The sequence below is a fragment of the Prionailurus viverrinus genome, chromosome D1 (genome assembly GCF_022837055.1).
Source record: "Prionailurus viverrinus isolate Anna chromosome D1, UM_Priviv_1.0, whole genome shotgun sequence".
In the NCBI taxonomy this organism is placed as follows: Eukaryota; Metazoa; Chordata; class Mammalia; order Carnivora; family Felidae; genus Prionailurus; species Prionailurus viverrinus.
The window spans coordinates 58,475,846-58,500,926 of record NC_062570.1 but is presented as its reverse complement, the minus strand read 5'-3'; the positions used below and the strand labels follow the sequence as shown (position 1 = coordinate 58,500,926).

At 39.4% G+C, this 25,081-nt stretch overlaps 1 protein-coding gene across 3 annotated transcripts in view; it reads right to left on the bottom strand.

The window, feature by feature from the left end:
• The window catches only part of FAM168A (family with sequence similarity 168 member A), a 200,001-nt gene that overhangs the window by 161,848 nt on the left and 13,072 nt on the right, over positions 1-25,081 (bottom strand). The window contains exon 2 of one of the 3 annotated variants that reach the window (XM_047877052.1): positions 24,678-24,751. The gene's annotated coding sequence lies outside the window, so the exon portion shown is untranslated. Of the gene's footprint in view, positions 1-23,248; positions 23,484-24,677; positions 24,752-25,081 lie in introns of those variants that run through there. The other 2 variants (XM_047877051.1, XM_047877053.1) reach the window with 2 other exon arrangements.

Here is a 25,081-nt window from a genome sequence, read left to right as displayed (position 1 = left end):
TATGCAAATATCAGTTGACATTATTATATATGAAGTTAATATGATAAAGCAAATCACACTGATTCTGAGTGTTGGGGGGCCTATGGAGATCCATCTCCTGCCTAATCACTGCAACATCTTCATACTAGCAGACAAAGAGGACAGAAGAAAGAAGTCTAAACGTGTTATCATCAAATAAAATGGAGACTTTGAAACTATCCTATACAACAAACAGTCTATCCCAATACCCAACAAAAAAGGCAATGCTCCAGACAACATAACGCAATCATTTGTAGCAAAGAAAAACTGGCATGCCCCTGAAAGAAAAATGAATAAAACTGGTGCAGCACCAAAATCCAGGGCCAAAAGGCTTTCTTCGTATGAAAAAATCTTTAACCAACACACTGCAGCATTCAGATACATCAATAATTAAACACATTAAAAATTTTGGTTGATGTTCCACTTAGGAAAAATATCATCTGCATTACTGAAATGCTGTAAACAGAACCAATTTTCAGGGAAGAGATAACCTGAATATGATTGCATAAAATTAAGCTTTCTAGTCTGTGAAAGCAGATCCCCCACTTGCCAGCCACCTGCACCTCTTTAAATGAAAATATGCCAATGTGCTCACCTGAGAGCCACCAACTGATTTATGTAATAAGCACAAGATTCACTTGGAACTTGCCCCCCAAACATGGACACACTTAGCTGTTGGGAGGTAGGGAGAGCTGGAAATGAAACAAAATCTTCTGTACATATTCCTAGAAGACATAAAACTGGGATTTCAACTTGAGTGTCCTCAGGAGAGAGGCTACAGCTGTTACCACCATCCTTACTCTTTCAATTAATTCTCCACACAATGCCTAGCATTCTAAGATTTTCTAATCAAGGAGCCTCCCTCTTCCTTGCTCTAGGGATCAAGATTAGACCAAGATCTGAACCTCATAACTAAGTTCTTCCCTAAATACTCTTGGCTGGCCATAAGCTGTACTCCTACTCCCACCCCATTCTTACATTCATTCACCCAATACTTCCTGCCCAAGGACCTCATTCTGGCATCTTCTCTTCAATTGTCCCAAGAGCTAACACAAAACTCATCAAAACATTTCCTTTATACAGTTCAAGTGAAATTTAAAATTTCTCTTAAACTCTTAACAATAAAGAGCAAACTGCAATAAAGAGCAAACTGAGGGATGAAGGAAGGAGGTGGGTGGGAGATGCGCTAGATGGGTGATGGATATTAAGGAGGGCATTTGGGATGAGCAATGGGTGTTGTATGTAAGTGATGAATCACTGAATTCTACTCTTAAAACCAATATTGCACTATATGTTAACTAAAACTTAAATTTAAAAAATAATTAAATAAATTAACTTTATCTCTTAAAATGGTGGTGAATTCTCACTAAGCCCCACCTAATCTACCTATGAAAGTCACATAATTACTATCTCACCTAGCATTTTTTTAATTTAAAAGCCTTTTTCACATCTATTATCTCATTTGATCCTCACAACATATGAGAAGGTCAGCTATTATTATCCCTATCCCAAGTCATAGCCAGAGAAAGTCAGCTGTCCTAAGAAACTCAGCTAGTAAGCAGCAAAGCTGGAACTTCAACAAGTTTGTATGATCACAAATCCAATGCCTTTACCATATATGCACTCACCCTCTGGACCAAGAGAGTATAAATAGTGAGCCAGCTGTCTGTATGTCCCTTAAACAAATTACCTAGTTTGGGCAGCAAGTTCCTTGAGAAAAATGAACTCTGTCGATTTAACAGTTTCAACAAGAAATGTAACACAGTGGCACTAGAAGTTGGCCATCCTTTAATAACTCTTATGGCCAATGATAAAAGAAACATCAAATTATTCTAGTAGTTCGATACTACTAGAGTTAAGTCTAAAGAAAGAAAACCAATGTTTATTTAGCCTCTACTATGTCATAGGCATATACTGGGCACTATCACATACATTAACACCAGTATTCCTAGTAAATGGGTATCATATCCCTATTTTGCAAATGAGCAAAATGAGCCCTTACCCAAGGGCTAAGGGTTAGCCAATGAGGGTTAAGAGCTTTATCCAAGATCACCCAATAAGTGGTAGTGCCAAGACTTAAAAGCCCAGTCCCCAAACTCCAAGTGTGAGGTTATTTGAAACCAGAGATTATTATATACTTTGGTACCTTTTAAAGCATTCTTAAAACAGTGTATGTTTGGAGGGCCTTTAATTTTGGTAAGATAATCAAAATACTCCATGTACCTTACTTATATAATACAAGATTAGATGACAGGGATGTGCCTGGGTGGCTCAGTCTGTTGAGTGTCTGACTCTTGGTTTCAGCTCAGGTCACGATCTCAGTTCGTGAGATTGAGCCCCACGTTGGACTCTATGCTGACAACATGGAGCCTGCTTGGGATTCTCTCTCTCCCTTTCTCTCTCTCTACCCCTCCCCCGCTTGTGTGCACATACACACTCTCTCTCTCAAAATAAATAACCAAATTAAAAAAAAAAAAAAAGATTGGAAGGGCGCATGGGCGTCCAGTCGATTAAGCATCTGACTTCGGCTCAGGTCATGATCTTGCAGTTCATGGTTTCAACCCCTAAAACAGGTTCTGTGCTGACAATTCAGAGCCCGGAGCCTGCTTTGGATTCTGTCTCTATCGGTAGCTCTTTCAAAATTAAATAAACATTAAAAAATTTTTTAAAAAAAGATTAGATGACAGGAAGAACAATCATATATGTATATCTGATGGTAGGTACTAATTCATGTAATACTGAGCCAATCGCTGTAATATCTAAGAGTTTAATACAAACTTTAATGTCTCTTCAGAATGTCTTCTACTACAATTAAAAACCTTGCAGGAGTTTTGAATCTGATAAACTGCCTGCCACATATTAGCTGAGATACCTTAATTTGATTACTTCCCTGAATTTAACTTTCTGCATATGTGAAACAGAAACAATACCTACCTCTCAGTATTCTAATTAAGATTTAGAGATAATGTATTTAAAACACCTAGGGGCAATGTCTAGCATGCAGTAGCTATTATCATCCTTTGCCCTCTGTGGATGTATTTCCAGCAAAAACGTGTAGATGAAAATTAAAAACTCGAACGTACGATTTTTCCAAAAATAATGGAATGTTTGGTAGCATGGAAAATAAACATTCAGATGATTTAAGTTTTTTATTTTCATCTAGATATTTTGTTATTAAATACACAAAACCTTCAAAAACAAATCCCAGATGACAATCAAAATCAAATTCAGCTATTTTTCCCTTGAATCCCTAAGCAGAATTTCTTCCCTGCTCAGAAGATCCTCTAGTTACCTAGTAACCACCTGCCAGCCCCAAACTAAAGAAAATTGGCTCTGCACTGGGCTAATTACCCAACCAGCCTGAACAATCTAAAACGAAGTCTGGAATAAAGGGAATTGTCAGCCAGAATGTTAGTGAAATTATCCACAACAGGAGACCTGAAAATCCAAATACCACCGGGCAGTTATTTCCATGAGAATAAAATCACAATTTATGAGCCCTGCAAATTATACCATTATTAAAACAAACATCCCATTGAGGCTACAGCTATCAGATAAATGGCTTTATTGTCCCCATTGTTTCATCCACTGCAGCAAAGAGGTGCAAACTGAATGAGCGGTTACCAGAAGCAGCAATTTCTAGGAAATTACAATGCAGACCTCCATCTTAAAGCTCCCTTTGTCTTGGGCTATAAACGCTCGGAAGGGGAAGAGGGGAACAGAGAATCAACTCTTTTCTCCACTGCCCCAAACTCAAAGACCATGACAACTTTACAAGCAGAACTCACCAGTTATCCACATATTTTCCTATTTGTTTTTACCCCAGTAGGTCATTCCTGGGCTCGCCCAGGAGGAAGAATCTGAACTAAGCAAATGCACTTTTTTCACTAAGAAACGTTTAGACAATTCTCCAACCCAAATAAACACAAACAGAAGAAACAAGAAAATAGCCCCTGGTTTCCCTGGCTCCCACAACACAAAGCATCTCCAGCAACAGCAATGAGAATTAATGAGAAAGTACAAAAGTATAGAATTGGCTCCTCCCATTATTAGAAAAAAAATCCCTTTATAATAACCGCTAGCATCATAAACTTCAAACTTCATTTTAATACTTAAATGAAAAATCTGAGATGCTAGCTAACACCTATCCTGAGCCAAACTGCAGCAGAGAATGAGGAAGGCAAAGTAATCCTTTCAGTAATAGCTCACTTAAACTCCACAAATCTACCAATTTTGGAAACGGAAGGAACTAGCATCACAAGGTATCTGCTATATGCCAACCACTGCACACATTACTTATAATCCTCACAACAACCCTCTGAGGCAGACTAGATATCCCTTATTGACAGGTGAGAATTTTAAGCTTAGAGAAATTAAATAACTTGCCCAAGGTCACAAAGCTACTAATGGAAAATTTGAACTTAAGGTTCTCTGACTTTAAATTGACTTTAAATTCTAAGCACTTTCAACCTTTGGTTTTTGCTTTTTTGTGCTACCTGTAGAACCTTATAAAATACACTTTTTGGAAAAAAGGAGTGTTAAGACATCACATTTAAGTGCTACCTGAGGCTTTTACAAAGTTCTAACGATACAAGGTAGTCATGGGACAATGCATATGAACCAAGACTTCATCATACAATTCACTTTCAAAATTCTCCTCTAATCCTCTCAACAAATTTGTGTGATATGATCCTTCCCAACTTTACATGTGACAAAATTTTATATGTGAGGCTCAGAAAGATTTTATGATTTGCCCAAAGCAGCATGGAAACTAGAACTCAGAACTCTTGACTACAAGCTCATTGCTCATACAACTTACCACAATGCCAGACTTAAACACAGGCATCAAGAACTCAAAAATCTGCTGTGGCATTCTTTGCTTATTTATGAAGAACATCTGTTCATGATAACATGTGGAACACTGGGCATGGAGGAGGGAAGGACAGAGTATCAAAAGCCCTTTAGGGCCTCAAGTTACATAAATCTAAACGTTCCTGTTAAAAGCTCATTCAGTGGGAAAGGACAACAAGATTTAAGGTGATATTAAAGCATTTTGGAACTCTGAACTCCTAAATGTACTCTGGACCACTAACTGAAAGCTGGGCTGATAATACTGACTTCCAGTGACTGAAGGCTGCTGTGTGTCAGGCACCATGCTAGGCTCTTTCTACACACTATTCCTAGCTTCCTCATGGTCCTTTGGACAGGTGATAGAATTCCTATTTTACAGATGAGTAAACTAGGCTGAGAGATGATATGACATCTCCAAAGATGACCAAATAGTACAGTGGCAGATGAGGGATCTGAACCCTGATTGGGTCTGACTTCAAGACCATGTTTAAACTATAGTAACAGAAAGCAGATCAACGGGTGCTTGGATGGGGGATCAGGGAAAGCAAGAGGAAGGGATTACACAAGGGTGCCAGGAAACTTTTGGGAGGTGATGGATATATTCACTATCTGAATCATGATGATGGTTTCACAGGTATATATATGTCAAAACTTAGCACAATGTATTAAATTTCTGTCATTCACTGTCAATTTTACCTCAATAAAGGTGTTTAGGAAGGAAAAAATACACTGTTCTTTTTACTAACCACTGATCAAGTTTTACTAACCAGAGTATCTACCCTTAAATTGTGTCTGATCTCAGGGAAGTCAGGCCAAGGAATTCTTTCCCTAACCTATTTAGTTTGGAGTTTATATAAACTATTAGTAAAACATCACTGAAAAACAGTTTTAAGAGTAACAGGCTTTTTCCAAACACTCGACGACACTCCATAATACATTTCTATATAAATAAAATATTAATTACAAAATACAGCCTGATAAAAGGATAAAGAGTGAAGGCTTTGGCGTTACCCAACCTGGACTAACTCCCATCTCTGGTTCTTACAAGTGAATCTAGTCAGGTTGCTAAATCTCCAGCCAGTTCCTCACTTACAAAATGAAAGTAATAATAACAATACTATAATTTATTGAAATTGTTAATTATATGCCAAACACCAAACTAAGCACTTTATCTAATTATCTCATTTAATCCTAAAACCTGTATACTGTAAATACCACTATGTTTCCATCTCAAAGATTGATGAAACAAGTTATAGAAAGATTAAGTAACTCTGAAGGTCACAAAGCCAGTAAGTGCCAGAGCTGGGATTTAAACCTTAAAAATTACTTGAGGTAATAAACTTGAAGAAGGAATAAAATACTATTAGTGTTAGCATACTTTAAATGATAGAAAGCCCCCTCTATTCTTTAAAGGTTTTCTAAAAAAGTATTATATTAAAAGGAAAATTTTTTTAATGTTTATTTATTTTTGAAAGAGAGAGAGAGCACACAGAGGAGGGGCAGAAAGAAAGGGAGAGAGAGAATCTCAAGCAGGACCCATGCTGATAATGCAGACAGAGCTCGATGTAGGGCTCAATCCCGGGAACCATAAGATCATGACCTGAGGAGAAACCAAGAATCAGGCACTCAACTGACTGAGCCACCCAGGAGCCCCAAAAAGAAATTTAAAAACATATTCTACAAATTAAACTTTTAACTGATTAAGGCTAGTGTTTACTTTATTCAATTTACCCCTAATTCTCAGTCTGCAAGTAACTACTATTTTTCTCTGCTTTACTGATGAGGAAAATGCAATTCTGAAATTTAAATAAACTCCAAAGGTAACACAGACATAAGTCTTCTGACAAGAAATAGAACTCTTTCCACTTTGGCTTGTTGCCATCCACGCCATTCAGAACCACATTCAATATTTTTTCAGACACCACACCTTCAACATCTTAAGAGCATCTTCCATAATATCACAGAACCCCAGTTTCATGGACTAGACTTAAAACTCTTTGCCCTACTGATGGCTCAGAGCCTGGAGCCTGCTTCCAATTCTGTGTCTCCCTCTCTCTCTGCCCCTCCCCCATTCATGCTCTGTCTCTCTCTGTCTCAAAAATAAACGTTAAAAAAAAAAATTAAAAAAAAAAAACTCTTTGCCCTAATTCATGATGCCAATAGTGTTAGTACTTCAAAAATGACACACTAATATATGCAGTCTTTTTCTTACTTATTTCTGGACTAGGTAAGAAAATTGATGCTCCAATCTGCCAAAATACTATTATCATTGAATAAAAAACAAAAACCAGGATATAATATTTGTATAGAACATTTATGAAGTTCTTTCACATGTATTAAATCCTTGCAACTTTCAAAAGTAGATATGGATGTGATTATTCTCATTTTACAGGGGAAAAAACTGAAATTCAGAGTACTTAAACAACTTTCTCCAAATCAGAGAGCTAGTAAGTGGCTAAGCTGGAGTTCAAACCTAGGTCTTCTGACTCTACATCCAGAATCTTCCACACACCAGACCCACCCAGTCTTCTTTCAGAAATAAGCTCATGTGTTTACTCCTCCAAGAACTCTTCCCTGAAAAAGGTATTAACACCCCCCCTCTCTGCTTGTTATTTTACAGCATCTATGAGACACTGAATGTAATGTATTTGTTTATACCTGCTTCCTTGTACCCGGGAGCTACTTGGAGACAGAGACCACATCCTACTCATCTCTGTGTATCATCAGAACCAACCTAGCACAGAGCGTGACATCCATGTTAACTAAGTGAACACATACATAAATGATTATTTTTATGTGCTACTAAGACTCTAGCAAAACCTTTTTTGGAAGCCGTAATTTAAATCACCTGTCAGGGACCACGAAGTGCTTAACAGGGTAGACAAAAAAACCCCACATTTCCTAAAGTCTCTACCACCAAAACTAATAAGTCAAATCCAATATTTAGGGTCAAAAAATCAAATGTACAAGTTGAGTACTGATCAAATTTAGTTTTATAGCATTCATTCTATGTTATCTGAAAGTTAAAATTGACCAAAAACTTAATAAAAGAAGGGGGCACCTGGGTGGCTCAGTCGGTTAAGTGTCAACTCTTGATCATGATCAAGCATCACGATCTCATGACTTCCTCCTTCCCAACTCATGAGTGCTTGCTCACATACTCTCTCTCAAAATAAACTTTTTTAAAAAGTTAAAAAAAGAAACTTGGAAGTAGAGAATAGAACCAACAGAAAAGCAAACAAAAGGTCCAAACTTCTTCATTTACCAATATAACCTTCATTCATTCCAAGTGAGATTCTAAGATCTGTCACAAATCAAGTTCTGAGTATCTACAGGTCTACTGCATATACAGCTCCACTACCCCAACTATGAGCAAAAATAGATGAAAGCTGCGTCAGAGTGGACTGAAGTGTAGCAGAGGTAACATGGGGGAGGGGGGCGGAGGACAACAGAAAACAACAGAAAAGCCATTCCACAAAAACTCAGTCTAGAACAATACGGAGTAACTGTGGCTGGTTGGGAAAGTACAGCTGCTAACAGATTAGCCTGACACTAGGGATTCAATCAACAAGACCTTACTGATGCCCTTTTCCTCAAGGGCCAAAAATAGGCCCTTGGGAAAAAGGGTGATCGGATACAATCCCTGCTCCCTGCAAGTGGAGGAAATCAATAAACAATAAATAAACAGATCATTACAATCAGGGCACCCCAGAGATAGGGCACCCAATCCCAATCTGAGAAAAGCCAAGGAAAGTTTTCCAGAAAAGGTTAACTCCTAAACTGAGTCTCAAAGGCCAAGTAGGAGTTACACCAATTAAGATGTCCAGGCCCAGAGAGGAGGATGTGCAAAGACATTGAAACAAGAGGCATGGCGCATCTGGAGAAATGCAAACACAGTACAATGTATACTTTATTAGTACTAGAGATGAAATATATAAGGTGGGAGGAGAGGCAAACAATGAGTGGTTCAGTTGGTTAAGCATCCGACTTCGGCTCAGGTCACGATCTCAGTTTGTGGGTTTGAGCCCTGCGTTGGCTTCTGTGGTGACGGCTCAGGGCCTGGAGCCTGCTTCGGATTCTATGTGTCCCTCTCTCTCTGCCCCTCCCCTACTCACACACTCTCTCTCAAAAATAAATAAACATTAAAAAAAAGTTTTTAATCCCATACTTCATTCTAGAAAGATATGAATAATGGCTAGCATTTCTTAATATATGCTAAACACTGTGTTAAGTTCTTCATATGAATTATTTCATTCAATCTTCACAACTATCCAGAAATTATGTACTATTATTACTGCCCTTCCCCTTTTAAAGATTAAAAAAATGAGGCACAGAAAAGTGAAGTAACTTGTCCAAGGTCTCGTAGCTAATAAGGGGGAAAACAAGGGCAAAAAAGATGTATTACCTTATTTCTGAAGAGATCATTAACAATGTAATGAAAATTCATCCCATTAGATCTCTTTAATTCCTAAATATCCAAATTACTTAAATAGTTTCATAGTTTATCACTAAGAAGGTTGACCGTTTCCCCCACAGCAAATGGTGATGAGAATCTAGTGTGCAAACTTTGTAGCACTAATCTACACAGTAGCCCAGAGGAGCTAGGTTATGTCCTACTCTGTAAAAACTGGTTCACTCATTTATCACAGATTCATTTATTAAACAAAAATGTACTAAGCTCCACTAGGTTCCAGGTATCAAGGATACACAAATAATCACGGAGACATTGCCCATGGAAGACAGAACAGCATGTAGGAAAGAGCTCTCATAGGCCATGGAGACAGAAAAGTTTGGGGCTAAATTCCACCCTAGTTACCTACCGGCTGGTGGGTCTGAGCAGACTCTACATCTCTCAGCCTAAGTTTTCTCTTGTATAAAATAACCGTGACCATCCTACAGGATAACTGTGAGTATAAATAAGATTAAAAAACATAAAGGACTAGCAAACGTAGACACACAATGAATGTTCATTCTCCTCCCTTCGGAACTGAGGCTCCAGGCAGTTTAAGTGTGCTGGCAGAAAGGTTAAATGATGCTCAGTACTACAACTTGTCTAACCCATCTCCTCTGTTCTCCACTGCCCAATCACAGTGAAAAACCAGTCATTATGCAACAAAACTACTTGGCAGTGGCTTCAACTACATCTTTTTTCTTTTTCTACTGTAAATGCTCCAGAGGTTAAGGGTACGAGGACTAAATACCTACAGAACCACTTTTATACACAGTTATGCACAGTTCTCTAAAGGCTATTTCATACCTTTCCTTCACCACAAGGTGGTGAATAATAAGCACCAACCCTAGGGATTTTCTAACATCCTGACAAACCTGTGAAACTGTTCAACTCTAAAGTATTTTGGTTCTACTAAACCAAGTAAAAACCAACTGCATTCATGCTGGCTTTTTTTTTTTTTTTAAGTTTTACATTATTTAAGTAATCTCTACACACCTCACGTGGGGCTTGAACTCAGGACCCCAAGATCAAGAATCATACATTCTTCCAACTAAGCCAGCGAGTTGCCCTAGTGCTAGCTTTCAAAACAGTATTGTTAGTAAAGGTTTAATAAAACCACCTATTCTTCTGATGAGAAATAAGTAAAGCCTGGAAACACAATCATCATCCAAATAAATGAAAATATACCATCCTGTATTGAGTGAAGGCAGTGACACCAGACTGTAATAGTATCTTTCCATTCTTCATAACCATGCCAAAAAAGAGAACTAATTTCAGTTTCACTAAAGAATGCTCTTGATAAAGCCACAAAAATGATTAACTTTATTAATCTCAATCATTAACTGCACATCTTTTTAATATTCTGTGATGAAATTGGAAGTATAAAGTACTTCTCCTGCATACCAAAGTACAACAATTGTCTCAAAGAAAAACATTAAAGCATTCGTGCAATTAAGTTTCAAGCTGAACTAGCAGCTTTTTTCATGAAACACCGTTTTTACTTGAAAGAACAACTGGCAGATGAACTATGATTATTCAGACTTGGATGTTCAGCATTTTTTCAAAAATGAATGATGTGAGACTCACTTCATGGAAAACAACTGTCACTATTTGTTGCCATTGCTAAAATTTGAGCTTACAAGCAAAAATTAGAAAAGAATTGACTGATAAGATTGGTGGTAACATTAACTAATGTGATTTTTTGACATTACATAATAGAATACAACATTTAGAAGATCTATGTAACTCAGTAAACCAATATTTTGCAAATGACCAATATATGATGCTACAAAATCATGCCTGGGTAGAAGATCCATTCAAAGTACAAAACAGACCAACAGATTTTAAGGTAACACAATACAAAAAGCTCACTGATATAGTTTCATTTTCTATAATGTAATGGACCTTTAAGAAACTAAGAGTCGTCGGGGCACCTGGGTGGCTCAGTTGGTTAAGTGCCCAACTCCTGATTTCATCTCAGGTCATGATTTTACAGTTCGTGAGATCCAGCCCCACGTCAGGCTCCATACTGACAGCACAGCACGGAACCTGTTTGATATTCTCTCTCTCACCTCTCTCTCTGCCCTTCCCCTGATGGCACATGACTCCCTCTCTCTCAAAATAAACAAATAAACTTTAAAAAATGAAACTAAGAGTTGTCAGGCACTTGGTTGGCTCAGTCAATAGAGCATGAGACTCTTGGTCTTGGGGTCATGAATTCAAGCCCCACATTAGGCGTAGAGGTTACTTTTAAAAAAAATTTTTTTTAAAGAAAAAGAAACTAACAGTTGTCAAGTTTTGGTGTTGATATTCAAAAAAGAATATCCACAATTATCTAAAAAGGCAATTAAAACATTTCTTCCTTTCCTAGCCACATATCTATGTGGGACTGGATTTTTTTTTTTTTTTAAGGTTATTTATTTTGAGAGAGAGAACGCACATGCACACACGCATGCAGAAACCGGAGAAGGTCAGAGAGGAGAAAAAGAATCCCAAGCAGGCTCCATGCCATCAGCCCAGAGCCGGATATGGGGCTCAAACTCACTAACTGTGAGATCGTAACCCGAGCCAAGATGAAGAGTCCAACGCTTAACCAACTGAGCCACCCAGGCACCCCAGATCAGGTTTTTAATACAAGCTGCTTTTATTAGCTATGTAACCAAATGCAAGCTACTTAATCCCTACAAACCTCAGTTGCTTTAGTTTCCTCTTCTGTAAAATAGGCACAATACCCTACACAAGGTAAATGTGATCATTAAATTATATAAGGGAGAAAAAATACCCAGCATATTACCTGATATACAACTTATTAGGTCCCTTTTGTCTTTCCATCCTCATCCCCTACTAGTTCTCAGGCCTGAGACAAATTATCCTCTTGAGTCTTGATTTCTTCATTCTTACAATAATGCAACATGACACACCTATGCACTATAGGTTAAATAAAATAGTATAATTCTGTTTACAGAAGTATAGTGTAACAATACTTATAGAGATTTTTGCTATAAATTCAAAATAAAACAAGGATGACACATTAGAAAACTGGGATATGTTAAAAAATTCTAAAACAAAGGCTAGAAAATATGAGCATCAGCAGAAACTGTCAACCTTGAAGGACATGATCACAAGGCAAATCAAGATCATAATCTTCAGTCAGCCAAGAATTGAAGTTTACTATAAAAAATATATCAGCCACAGTTCTTTCAAAATGTGCATATCTAAGAAAAAGCACAATCTATACCATTATGAAAACAGGCATATTCTAAAAGGACCCAGATAACTGCTTAAATGGAGGAAGGAGAGGGAGTTGTATTGGAGCTTTAGAAACCTAAGCGTTCTTACAGTATCTTCATATAGAGATCAATGGTCCATTTATTAAAACATAAACTCTTAGATAAACAGAGTAACAGTTTGACAAAAAAGATTCTGTATAATTGTTCTCTACACTAAAGATATGCATAATTGCCCACGACACTAAATTTTATAATAAATAAAATAAGAAATATGAACTTGCTTTAGTCTCTTTTTTTTTTTTTTTTTTTTTTTTTTTTACATTTTTAATTTATTTTTGGGACAGAGAGAGACAGAGCATGAACGGGGGAGGGGCAGAGAGAGAGGGAGACACAGAATCGGAAACAGGCTCCAGGCTCTGAGCCATCAGCCCAGAGCCTGACGCGGGGCTCGAACTCACGGACCGTGAGATCGTGACCTGGCTGAAGTCGGACGCTTAACCGACTGCGCCACCCAGGCGCCCCTAGTCTCTTTTATCTTCAATATTCTACAACCTAAAGTTTGATTTTTGATACCCTATGGGTTAAGAATGAAACGAAGATGGGGCACCTGGGTGTCTCAGCTGGTTGAGCATCTGACTTCGGCTCAGGTCCTGAACTCATGGTTTGTGAGTTCGAGCCCCACACTGGGCTCGATGCTGTCAGCACAGAGCCTGCTTCGGATCCTCTGTCCCTCTCTCTGCCCCTACCCCACTTGCACTCTCTCAAAAATAAACATTTTTTTTTAAATTGAATGAAACATAAGAGGAGAAAAGAGGAGGAGCTTCAGGAAGAAGATGGGGAGGGAAAGGAAGAACAGGAGGAAAAGGAAAAGAAGAAATTATAGAGACTGCATGTGACCCGCAAACCTAAAATATTTTTTACTGAAATCATTTGCCAACTCCTGAATATAACCTCTTGCTGCTTCTACTTCTGAATCTTAAGCTATACACCAACATCATCACCAAAGCCTTTATCAATCCAATTAAATTCTAAATTCCATTCTAAAAAAATTTTAAAAACAACATAGTATCTTACTCCTTATTAGAATATCATACTCCTGGCTTGTCCTCTATCCTTACTAGATTCAGTTCAAAAACTAATCACTCACTACTTGTACCCTCTAAAAACTAAAACTATAAAGATGACTAGGATACAGTCCCTGCCACCAAAAAACTTACAGGAGCAGACAAAAACAGTCAATTTACCTAAAACAGAGTATTATGACGTAAGCATGTATTGGATGACCGAGGGAACAAATTGGGGGCACTTACAGCAACCTTTAAGGTTTTGAAAGGTTTCTTAGGGGAGATGGACCCAACCCAGAGGGATGAATAAAAGGAAAAACGGCGTCAACAAAGGTGTGAAATTGCAAGATATCTGTAAGAACTACATGCTACTCAGTATTCCCAGTCATAGGAAGAGTTACAAGCAGAAGTACATAGGCACAGGTCACAGAAGGCCTAACAGTTATGGTAAGGAGCCTAGACTTTAAAGCCAATAAAGGGATTTAAGCAAGAGAACAATGTGGACATATACACCTACTGGATAGATGTCGTAGCTGCTGAGTAAGACAGGTTTACTAGATGGGTGATACAGAAACCAGTTGTCCAGGTGAGATCAGCGTCTGAACTAAGGCGGTAATAGTAGGAATGGGGAGATGAATTCCAGAAATATTTAGAAACATTTAATTGGGGCTATGAAGGGTAAGGGAGAAGAAATGACTAAGGGCACAAGAATATGCAGTGGGAAAAAGACGGTCTCTTCAACAAATGGTATTAGGAAAACCAGACAGCTACATGCTAAAGAATGAAACTGAACCACTTTTTTACACCATACACAAAAATAAACTTAAAATGGATTAAAGATTTAAATGTAAGACCTGAAACCATAAAAGTCCTAGAAGACAGGACAGGTAGAACTTTCTCTGACATCAGCCATAGCAACATTTTTCTAAATATGTCTCCTGAGGCAAGGGAAATAAAAGCAAAAATAAACTATTAGCACTACATCAAAACAAAAAGCTTCTGCACAGCAGAGGAAACAAAACTAAAAGACAACCTAATGAATGGGTCATTTCCAAAGACCTAGTCAATAAAGGGTCAGTATACAAAATGTATAAAGAACTTACACAATGCAAGACCAAAAAAAACCCAGGTAATCCAATTAAAAAACAGAACATTCTGCAAAGAAGACACAGAGATGGCCAACAGACACCTGAAAAGATGCTCGACATCACTGATCATCAGGGAAATGCAGATCATAACCACAATTAGATATCAACTCACATCTATCAGAATGGCTACATCAAAAACACAAGAAACAAGTGTTGGCAAGGATGTGGAGTAAAAGGTGGGAATGCAAACTGGTGCACCTCTGTGAAAAACAGTATGGAGGTTCTTCAAAAAATTAAAAACCGAATTACCGTATGATCCAGTAATTCCACTACTGAGTATTTACCCAAAGAATACAGAAACACTAACCCAAAAGGATACACACACCACTATGTTTATTGCAGCATTATGTAAAATAGCCAAATTATCAAGTGTCCACTGATAGATGAATGGATAAAGAAGATGTGGTATATATACACGATAGAATATTAGCCATAAAAAAAGAATAAAATCTTGCCATATGCAACACGGACAGATCTAGAGGGTATAAATGCTAAGTGAAATAAGTCAGAGAAAGACAAATACCATATGATTTCACTCATATGTGGAATTCAAGAAATGAAACAAAGAAAAACAAAAGAGACAAACCAAAAACAGACTATTAGCTATAGAGAACAAACCGATAATTACCAGAGGGGAGGTTAGAGGCAGGATGGGTAAAACTGGTGAAGAGGATTAAGAGCACACTTATCATGGGGCACCTGGCTGGCTCAGTCGGTTGAGCATCCAACTTCAGCTCAGGTCATGATCTCACAGTTTCATAAGTTCAAGCCCCGCGTCGGGCTCTGTGCTGACGGCTCAAAGCCCGGAGCCTGCTTCAGATTCTGTCTCCCTCTCTCTCTTCCCTTCCCCTGCTCACGCTCTCTCTCTCTCAAAAATAAACATTAAAAATTAAAAAAAAAAAAAACAGTGCTCAGTCATGAGCACGGAATAACATACAGAATAGTTTGAATCACTGAACTGTACACCTGAAACTAAGGTAACACTGTATATTAACTACACTGGAATTAAAATTTTAAAAAGCAAAAAAAGAAAGAAAAAAAGAAGGGCACGTGGGTGGCTCAGTCAATGAAGTGTTCAACTCTTGGTTTCGGCTCAAGCCATGATCTCACGGCTTCATGGGTTCAAGCCCCACATGGGGTTCTGTGCTGGCAGCAGGGAGCCTGCTTGGGATTCTCTCTCTCTCTCTCTCTCTCTCTCTCTCTCTCTCTCTGCCCCTCCCCCACTCGCACTGTCTCTGTCTCTCTCAAAATAAATAAATAAACTTTTATAGACAAATAAATAAAATTTTTAAAAAGAGAAAGAAAGGACTAACAGCACATATTCATTAGCCAGTATGACTGGATATATGGTAGTACATTTGTTACAAGACTACAAGAAGAGATGATTTTAACTTTTGTGTGGAAGGGGACACAGAATGGAAGAGGTTAGAAGTATACGGGGAAAATGGGTTCTGTTTTGGACCTTTTGAATGTGAGGAAAATCTAAATGTAGAAAATCTGTATGTAGATGGCCAGTAGCTAGTCAAATTTGCAAGTCTGGAACTCACAAGAGAGCTTCATGCTGGAGATATTTCAGAGTCATCAGCATATAGGTAACAATTTAAGCCAATAGAGTGGGCAAGACTACTTAAGGAAAGAATCTTAGAAAGTTCAGTAAGTCAAGGAGCCAACCCTAAGGAATACCAACAGTTACTGAGAAAGCAGAAACAATAAAGATGTCATCTTAAATATCAGCTGATTTCCATAGCTTCAAAAATCTCTTCCAGCTGAACAACTGGGAAGAACAAAAAAACCACAAAACGTGTTCATTAATACACCTTATCTAATGAACAAAGTAAAAATTAAGAAATTCAGTAGAAGAGGACTTTCCAGGTAAGAGGCATAGCATATCAAAAAAACAGGAGCAAGACAGTACAGTATGTTTGGGGATTTGTTCATTTGGTCTTACAGTAGGGATACATGCTAGAAAGGCCTTAAAAAGAGGTGTGAAACTAAGGCCTACAAGAACACTGGGAGGGAACAATCAAGGAAGACTGTGCTTTTGACATCATGAACCATTTTTAAGCTCTCCTTCCACAACACATCCACATCTCCTTTAGGTCTCAGCTCAAGCATTAATTCCTCCAAGCATCTGTCTCTTGCCAGTTCCCCTAGGCAGATCAGGCCACACCAACCTCCATCCTCCCCATGCCCCTTGTTCATGCCCCACTGTGGCATTTATCCTACCATGCTATGGCAATGTGTGGCATGTCTGTCTCCCAAATGTATCGACTCTAAACTCCTTAAGAGCAGGGAATTTTAATTTTTGTAGCCCACACTTACAGCACCCCCTCACCGCCATCTAATAATCACTCAATATGTATTTTGGTGGTTTAAGTTTATTTATTTTATTTTGAGGGGGGGGGGAATCCCAAGCAGGCTCCATGTTTATCAGCCCAAGGCCAAATGCCAGGCTCCATCCCATGAACCATGAGATCATGACCTAAGCTGAAACCAAGAGTCAGACACTGAGCCACCCAAGTGGCCCTGTATTTGTTGAACAAGTGTATTAAACCTATCTGAAGCAGACAGGACTACTAGCTCTTTGGCCTTGGAATGTGTTGCAGTTGTGGATTTATGTTCTTTGTTTTGCTTTACTTATGATAATATTACATAAATTTCTATTCCAAATGTAAAATGAGTGTGAGGAGATACAGCTCAGAAAAATACTGCATAACAAAAGAACAGCATACAGGAAAAATTTGCTCTAAACAATTCATAAGTAAAATAAAAATAATAGTAGTCACAGCTGTCATATTAAGCACCAATTATATATGTGCCAGTGAGTGTTCCAGGTTCTTTGTCCTTTTTATCTCATTTAACCCATACAACAAATCAACAATGGAGTATTATCACCCTTTTACATATGTGCACATCATTTATCTCACTTCTCTGTCTTGGTTATAAGTTACAGGTAGAAAACTGAGTTTTGTCAGAATAATGAAAAGCAAACACTGTATACTGCATTCTCCACTTCAATATAGCCTCGTTTCATTTTGAGCTAGCCAGCACAGTTACTGTGGGACCAAGTCTCATAAATTCACTAGGAGAAAGTCCTCTAGCACATTCTCTGTCCCACTATATCCAACAATCTTCAAGTTTCAAGGGAGAAATTGTGAACTGTCCCTATAACCCTCCTCCAAGAGCAACTCTTCAGAAAAGCAATAAATCAAATATGACAAGCTTTTTACCTCTGTGTGGGGATTTCAATTTTGTAAACTAGGATGGTAAAAACCCTAACATTTATATAATACTTTCCAGTTTAAAAAGTATTTCCACATTTATTATCTCATTTGAGACCCATTTTACAGACAAGCAAACTGAAACTCCAACAGATTTTAATGAATCTGGATTTCACACCTCTTAGACAAAAAAATTCTTGATGTCTAGGTTGTTACATTCTGATATGTATAACTGAGCACTTCCTATCCATGGTACTCTCTGTACATCAGATGACAGACCCTCCTGTACAACCAGGAAAGGATCAATGTACTAGGCAGACTACCTGCAAAAAGACACACACAAATTCTGACGAAAAGAATGAAGTGACCTATCAAAACAGGAAATGAAGTTCTACGTTGGTATAACAAAGAATTAGTATCTAATAAATACAGAGCTAGCAATGAGGAAAAAGCTCTAAGAAAGTGCTGTTCCAAAGCTCACAAAGGCTGCTATTACCCCCTCCCATTCCTATTTCCAAGTACGATTGATCCACATCTGGATAATCTCATCAGCCATAAATGCAAGCTGGCTTCTTGCTATCTAGACTACCCTGTGTGTGTGTACACATGCTCATCTACTGAGGTATACATATAATTTTACTTACATATACATATAAGTAAAAAAAATAGCCAGATAATGGGATTATAGACAATAATTTTGCTTCCTTTTACTTTTTGTAATTTCCAATTTCTACCACATGCATGTTATTTTAATGGTAGAAAAAAAATAAGAATGATAAGAACATGGCCAGAGAATACTTACACTATGATTCTATTTACATAAAATTGCAACAGTAAAAAAATAAATTGTTTAAAGATACGCACTTGTTTGGTAAAACTATAAAGACAAGAAAGCGATCCACACAAAATTCAGGAAAGCAGTTACTTATTAGGAATAGAGAAGGAGAGAGATTCAATCAGGCAGGGAATAACAAAAGGCTTTAAAGGTACTAAAAATTTCCTTTTTAAGCTAAGTAGGAAAAAGATAGGTCTTCAATTTGTTACCATACTTTAAAATAAAGATGTATATTATACACACCTTTATACATACGATTTATTCTGCAATGTAAAAAGAAGATACAAACAGGGTTGGAAAATCAGAATTTGGGGGCTGTAACCCAGACTTTTCCATTTACTGTGACCTTAAACAATTCATTTAAACCCTCAGAGCAGTTTTCTTATTTTATAGATGAGGAAGCTACAGCTAACATATGTTTAGCACTTTACTGATTAAAGTTCCTAGACTACAGTACAAACATGTAAATAGATAAGCTGTGAGATGATAATACAAAATAATCCCTCTTTATTAAATTATAGAACATCGTTATACCAAGAACTCAATGGTAGGACACACAAGGCTATTTACATTCTAATATCTTCTTGTCTCATAATAATGGCAACAATTAATGTTTTTTAATATGTACTATGTAATCAACCCACTATGTTAAATACTTTCCATGGATTATTTTGTTTAATCCACAAAACAACCCTATGAAATTAAAATTAGTTCTCTCATGCCCACTTTACAGTTAAGACTATTGTGCCCAAGGTCACACAGCTAGCAGTATATGGTGGACTCAATTCAGAAGCCACACCTTTCACCACACCAAGTTATGCCTCACTTTTCTCAATTTAAGATTATTTATTTATTTAGAGAGAGAGAGCACAAACGGGAGGGGCAAAAGGGGAGACAGAGAATCCCAAGCAAACTCCGTGCTGTCAACGCAGTGCCCAACATGGGGCTCAATCCCACAAACCAGGAGATCATGACCTGAGTAGAAACCAGGAGTTGGGCATTAACTGAGACACCCAGGCTCCCCTCTCACTATATTTAATTCATCTATCTCTCCCAACAACGAAAGACTCCTTCACAACTGTTTTTTGTTCATTTTTATTTCCCTGGCACTTAGCAGGCAATAAGTAAATAAACATTGAACAAATAGTTCATATACATACAGTGTTTTCAAGGCATAACGTTATTTCAGGACATGAACTGATTTGTTTCCCTTGATGGCCTTGCCAAACATAAAAGTGTTTGTTTGTTTTTACTATTTTAACCATTTTTAAGTGTGCAATTCAGGAGAAGTACATTCACAATGTTGTGCAACCATTACCACTAAGTATGAAAGGTTTTTAATGACTTTACTGAAATCAATCACTCAGCTATCAATAGGTAGAATGGGGAATGAACCCATGACTCTCCACCCCTAAATTCACAGGCTATTCATTCTACCGAGGGGCCTATCAATACTTCCATCTGCTCTCTCCTTCTTACCAGAATATCAGAAGAATTAAACACACACTTTATATACATTTCTACTGCACAGGTGCCCACAGCTGTGAGGGGGGAAAAATCCACCAAGACGCTTCTCCCAGGTGATTACTTTTCATTTTGAGCTTTCAAAAGCTAGAGCTTTAACATAAATATCTCACCTCTAGCTCAAGCCTGCAGATCCGCAAAAGCAATGTCTGCACCCCAAAGTTATGAGAAGAAATGCTTGCATTAGATTACACTCTCACTGAATTACAGGTAACTGCTCAAACCTGGTTTTTATTGTAATACAGCTTCCTTATAACAAAACACTTTCAATCCCAAGGATAAGTCAAATCTTCCATCATTCTACCTATTTTGGAACAACAACCAAAAAAAAAGGATTCTAAGTATTGGGCATTTTTACATGCTCAACTGTGAAAGCCAAGGAAAATGGATTGTTTACGAGCTGAAGTCTGAAGCTTGAACAAGCAAACAAAAAATCATTTTGATCCTGTTGATGCCAATTTTATCCTCTTTACATCCCTCCTCATGTTTTCTCAGTCTGAGCTCTAATCAACAGCTACTTCATGTTTAACATATCATAGTTAATGCAATTAAGTGCAGAAAATTGTTTCCCTAAAACTGTTTCCCCCCAATCACACCCCTCTCTACCTTCCAGGATCACTATTCTGCCATAAGAATGAGCATATCATGAAGCTTTAAATAAAATTGCTGATGAATAGATGGAGACACTGCTTCTGCAGTTAATGCAATGTTCCCATATCAACACCAACTCCTAAAAAAAACACAAAAATGATTCTATATGCTTTACCTAGCCACATCAGACAGAATTCTGACCATCTGAATTCCTTTAGAAGAAAATTCAATCTATAGAAATATAGTCCAATTATTTTAAATCTTATCAAGTAATGTCAAAAGAGAATCAAATGAAAAACTCCATCAATACCAAACCATTTCACCAATGAATATTTATGACATTTCTGTATTTCCTGTCTTCTCTCTGTTTACATAAAGCAGTGGTGCCAAGATTCATCTCAGGATTATTAGCCTGCAATACAATGATGGGCCTAATTGCCTTGCAAACCAGGACACCAATAAATGGAGTCTTCAGACAATCAATTTTAAGAGGAGAGAAAAAAAAAAAAAAAAAAGGCCTAAGCTCTCTCTACATACATGCACTTTGCCTAAGAAATAAATTCAGCCTCATATTTTTCAGTCTCATTTATGGGTTCTCAAGCAAGAAATGCTCCCTTAAATATCTCAACTCATCACATCTATTTAATTCCAAATTCCAGGACTAATTTTCAAATGCACCAAGGAGAGGGTGGGAAGAAGCAGGCAGAGACATCATATAGAAAGATATCTATCACATTTCAGATTTATCTTCTCCATCTTTAGTTTGGGAGGTTTTTTCCTCAAAGTTTCTTTTTATGATAAATGAATGGAAAACACCCTCCCGTCGCCCCCCCCCCCCCTTAATTCTACTTTAACTGAAGCCCCTCTTAACTTCACCTTTCAGGTTGATTTACTTCCAAATATGATACTAATACAAATGAAACAAAAAGATCGAACTAACAGCTTAAGACATCCTCTAGGAAAGAAAGTCTTTAATGTACCTTCTCTGTCCCCTGCAAAGTCCCCTCTGATTACTGTCTCTCCCCTAACCACAGCCTCCAAAGCTGTCCATTTAAGTACAACCCCTTACCCTCTTGTGTCTCTTGGAGGACATAAGAATCTTTCCTCTCTAGAATCATCCAACCCACTTCTTCCCAGTCCTGTTCACCACCCCACTCCATCCTCCCTGCCCCATCCGCACCTGCAACTCCAGGTTTCCCACTCCTTAAATAGCTTCTTTGCCACCTCACCATCAGCAACCACCCCTCCAGTCCTACCAGTTCATCTCAGACACTCCTTTTCCAAAACTCCCTCCACCACCTTGGAAAGGGGCATTTTCTTCAAGATACCATCCCCCAACCTTGTGCACCACCTGCCACTATTCTTTCACTGTGTCTAGCCCAGCAGCGTCTTCTGAGCCCTCTGACTCAACCCCGCACCCAGGGAGCCACCATGCCTTTTCCAGTGGCTCTAAAATCACCCTAAATCCCATTCCCTGTGTCCCCCTCCAATTTCAATCTCTGCCTGCCCATTTTGGGCCTAACTTCTAGTTTACCCCCCTCCTGCCAGCTCGCCATCATACTCCTCTCATTGAAAGTCCCACCCCCACCAAGCTCCTATTCCAACCTCCATAAGCACTCCCCAGAAAAACCCCCAATTCTACCTCCTCTGCTCTCCTAACCCACGCTATTCCATAAGTCTCCACAAATTACACCGCCCCCAGAGGGCAAACGCCCACTTCAAGCTCAGGTCTCAACCCATGCCAAGCCCCTTACTCCCAGCCCCTACCACCTACTTTAGTCTGCCTTAGGTCCATCCCAAATTCCACCCTCCTGAATTAACACCCCTCCCCCAGGGTCCTATCCAACCCTGCAATCCCACTGTCTATTGAAATCGTCTCCCCACCTTGCACCCCGGCTGGATCCCAAGCTGTCAACTGCTCCAAGCCAACCCCAATCCATCACCCTCATTCAGTCCCCTCCCCCATTAAAAGCCATCCCACTTCAGTCTCATCATCCATGTCGCCCAAAAACATCCCAAATTCCACCCCGACCTCCCAAGCTCACGCTCCTGTCCCATATCGGGTCAATCGCTATTAAAAGTCCCCTTCCCTCGTCGCCGCCCCCCCCCCCCCCAACCTGCTTGGGTCCCACCCTCACCCCACCCCCAGCCCGCGCCTGGACAAGTCTCCCCTGCCAACCCGCCGTTCCATCGCGATCTCAACCCCCTTCCCCCAACCCGCGCGGGGGCTCCGCAGCCCCCACTCTCGTTCTCCTTAAGTACCACCGGCCCAGGCTCCTAGAGAGCGGACCAGGAGAGGGGGGGAGGTCTCCTCACCGGCGAGCCGCTGCAGGCGAAAACGGCGGCGGAGGCGGCGATGCCCTTGTCTTCTCTGGAGACTACAGCGACGACGCTCTCACTCCCTCGCCTGTGTCCAGTAAGGTGGCGGATGGCGCGCAGGGACCGAGAGCCTCCTCCTCAGATTCGGCTCTGAATCCTCTGCAGTAGCCGACGAAGAGCCCGACGGGTGGGGGGAGGGGACGCTCGGCTGCGGGCGAAGGAGGAGGAGGAGGAGGGAGGGGGCGGGGGACCGCTAAGAAGGGCGGGGAAGGAGGAGCCTGCGCGGCGCCGCGACACGTCCCACAGCCTCAGCGCGCCGGGACCACAATTCCCGGCATGCCCTGCTCCGGCTCGCGCCTGGCCTGCGCGGCCTGCGCCTCCAGCCGCGCGCCCTATGCAGAGTGGCCGCGCCCGCCCTGGTCACGGACAATGGAGTAAAGTCAACCATCCCTTAGCGGCCTTTGTAAACTCAGAAACCATTTGTGAGGAAAGCTAGGTCTCCCCGAGCCCTCTTCTCAAAGTAGCGATGTTTGCAACGTCTCCAACCTCTTTACACACACATACACCCGCCGCCGCCGCCCCCTGCTGGACTACACTTCCCAGCATGCTCCCACAGTCTCCCGCCCTCCTTCCGGACCCTTCTCAGAGGCGGTACTAGAGTTCCCAGGGGGTGGTGCCTGCGAAATGCTGGGAGATGCAGTTCTCGTTTCTTCCTCCATGTTAAGAAAAAGAAGTGAAAGAGGAAAAAAGGAAGGAATAAGCTAACCCACTGAGGATAGGCCTAGATGGGTTAGATCACCTGTGAGTCTGTACTCTCATCGTCAGCCCCGTTGCCACTGTCACACCAGAGCTAATTCAGCAGCTCCCTCCTGGTCTCCCTGCAAATCAGAGGACGATTTGGCAACTTAAATGCAAATGTGAAAAGAGGTTGCTTTTCGACCGGGCTCCATTACTTTAATTTTTTTTACCTTAAAAAGAGAATGAAACATTTTGAAAAAGATGAATGCACAAGGTGCATTGAGGTTTTTGATTATCGGGGTATTGTAAATATCCATTTGTATATACAAACAATACAGTAGTAAGCAGCTATTTGAAATGATGATGTAGATCTATTTATTGACACGAAAAGCTATTCACCATTTATTCTGGAGGGAAACACATTGATTACAGAACAGCATGTTTAAATGGTCCAATTTACGTGAAGTTTGAGACGATAGTCTATAAAAGCATAGTGAGACTTAAGCAAAGAGGTTCCCCAAATACTATCAGTGATTATCTTGGAGGAAAGGGTGTCAGATTTCAAGTAATTCTTCTTTTCTTATTGCCTGAACTGTTTAAAAAAGAGCATATAATTTTTTAAGTTATAAGACTATTTTCAAAAAATTTTCAAAATCCAACAACAATTCTTTGCTGTCTAAAAGCTTACCACGGCTTCCTGTTGCCCTCGGTGGTGCTCCGGGATGAGGCCTGTCTGGTTTTTCTGTGAGCTCAACAGTTCCACTATTAAAACAAATAATGGTGGTTATTGACAATTAATAAAAAACCATTAAATTAGTAGAATGTTTTCTATTCTCATTACCTATTCTCAAATTTTTACTTCTTCCGGTCTTTCCAAAGCCATTTCCTCCTTTTCTCCTCATTCTTGAAATTCAAACCAAAATCCTACCTTCCCTAGAATGAATTTTAGGCACATTAATTTTCTTTCTATCTGAATTTTTATAGCACTGGTTTTTAATCTCTGGGCCAGAGATCTCTGTGGAGATGGGGAGTGAGGAGGGAGGAACAGAGTTACTGTAAAGGGTCTGCAAAGCTCTCCTTAAACAAAACATT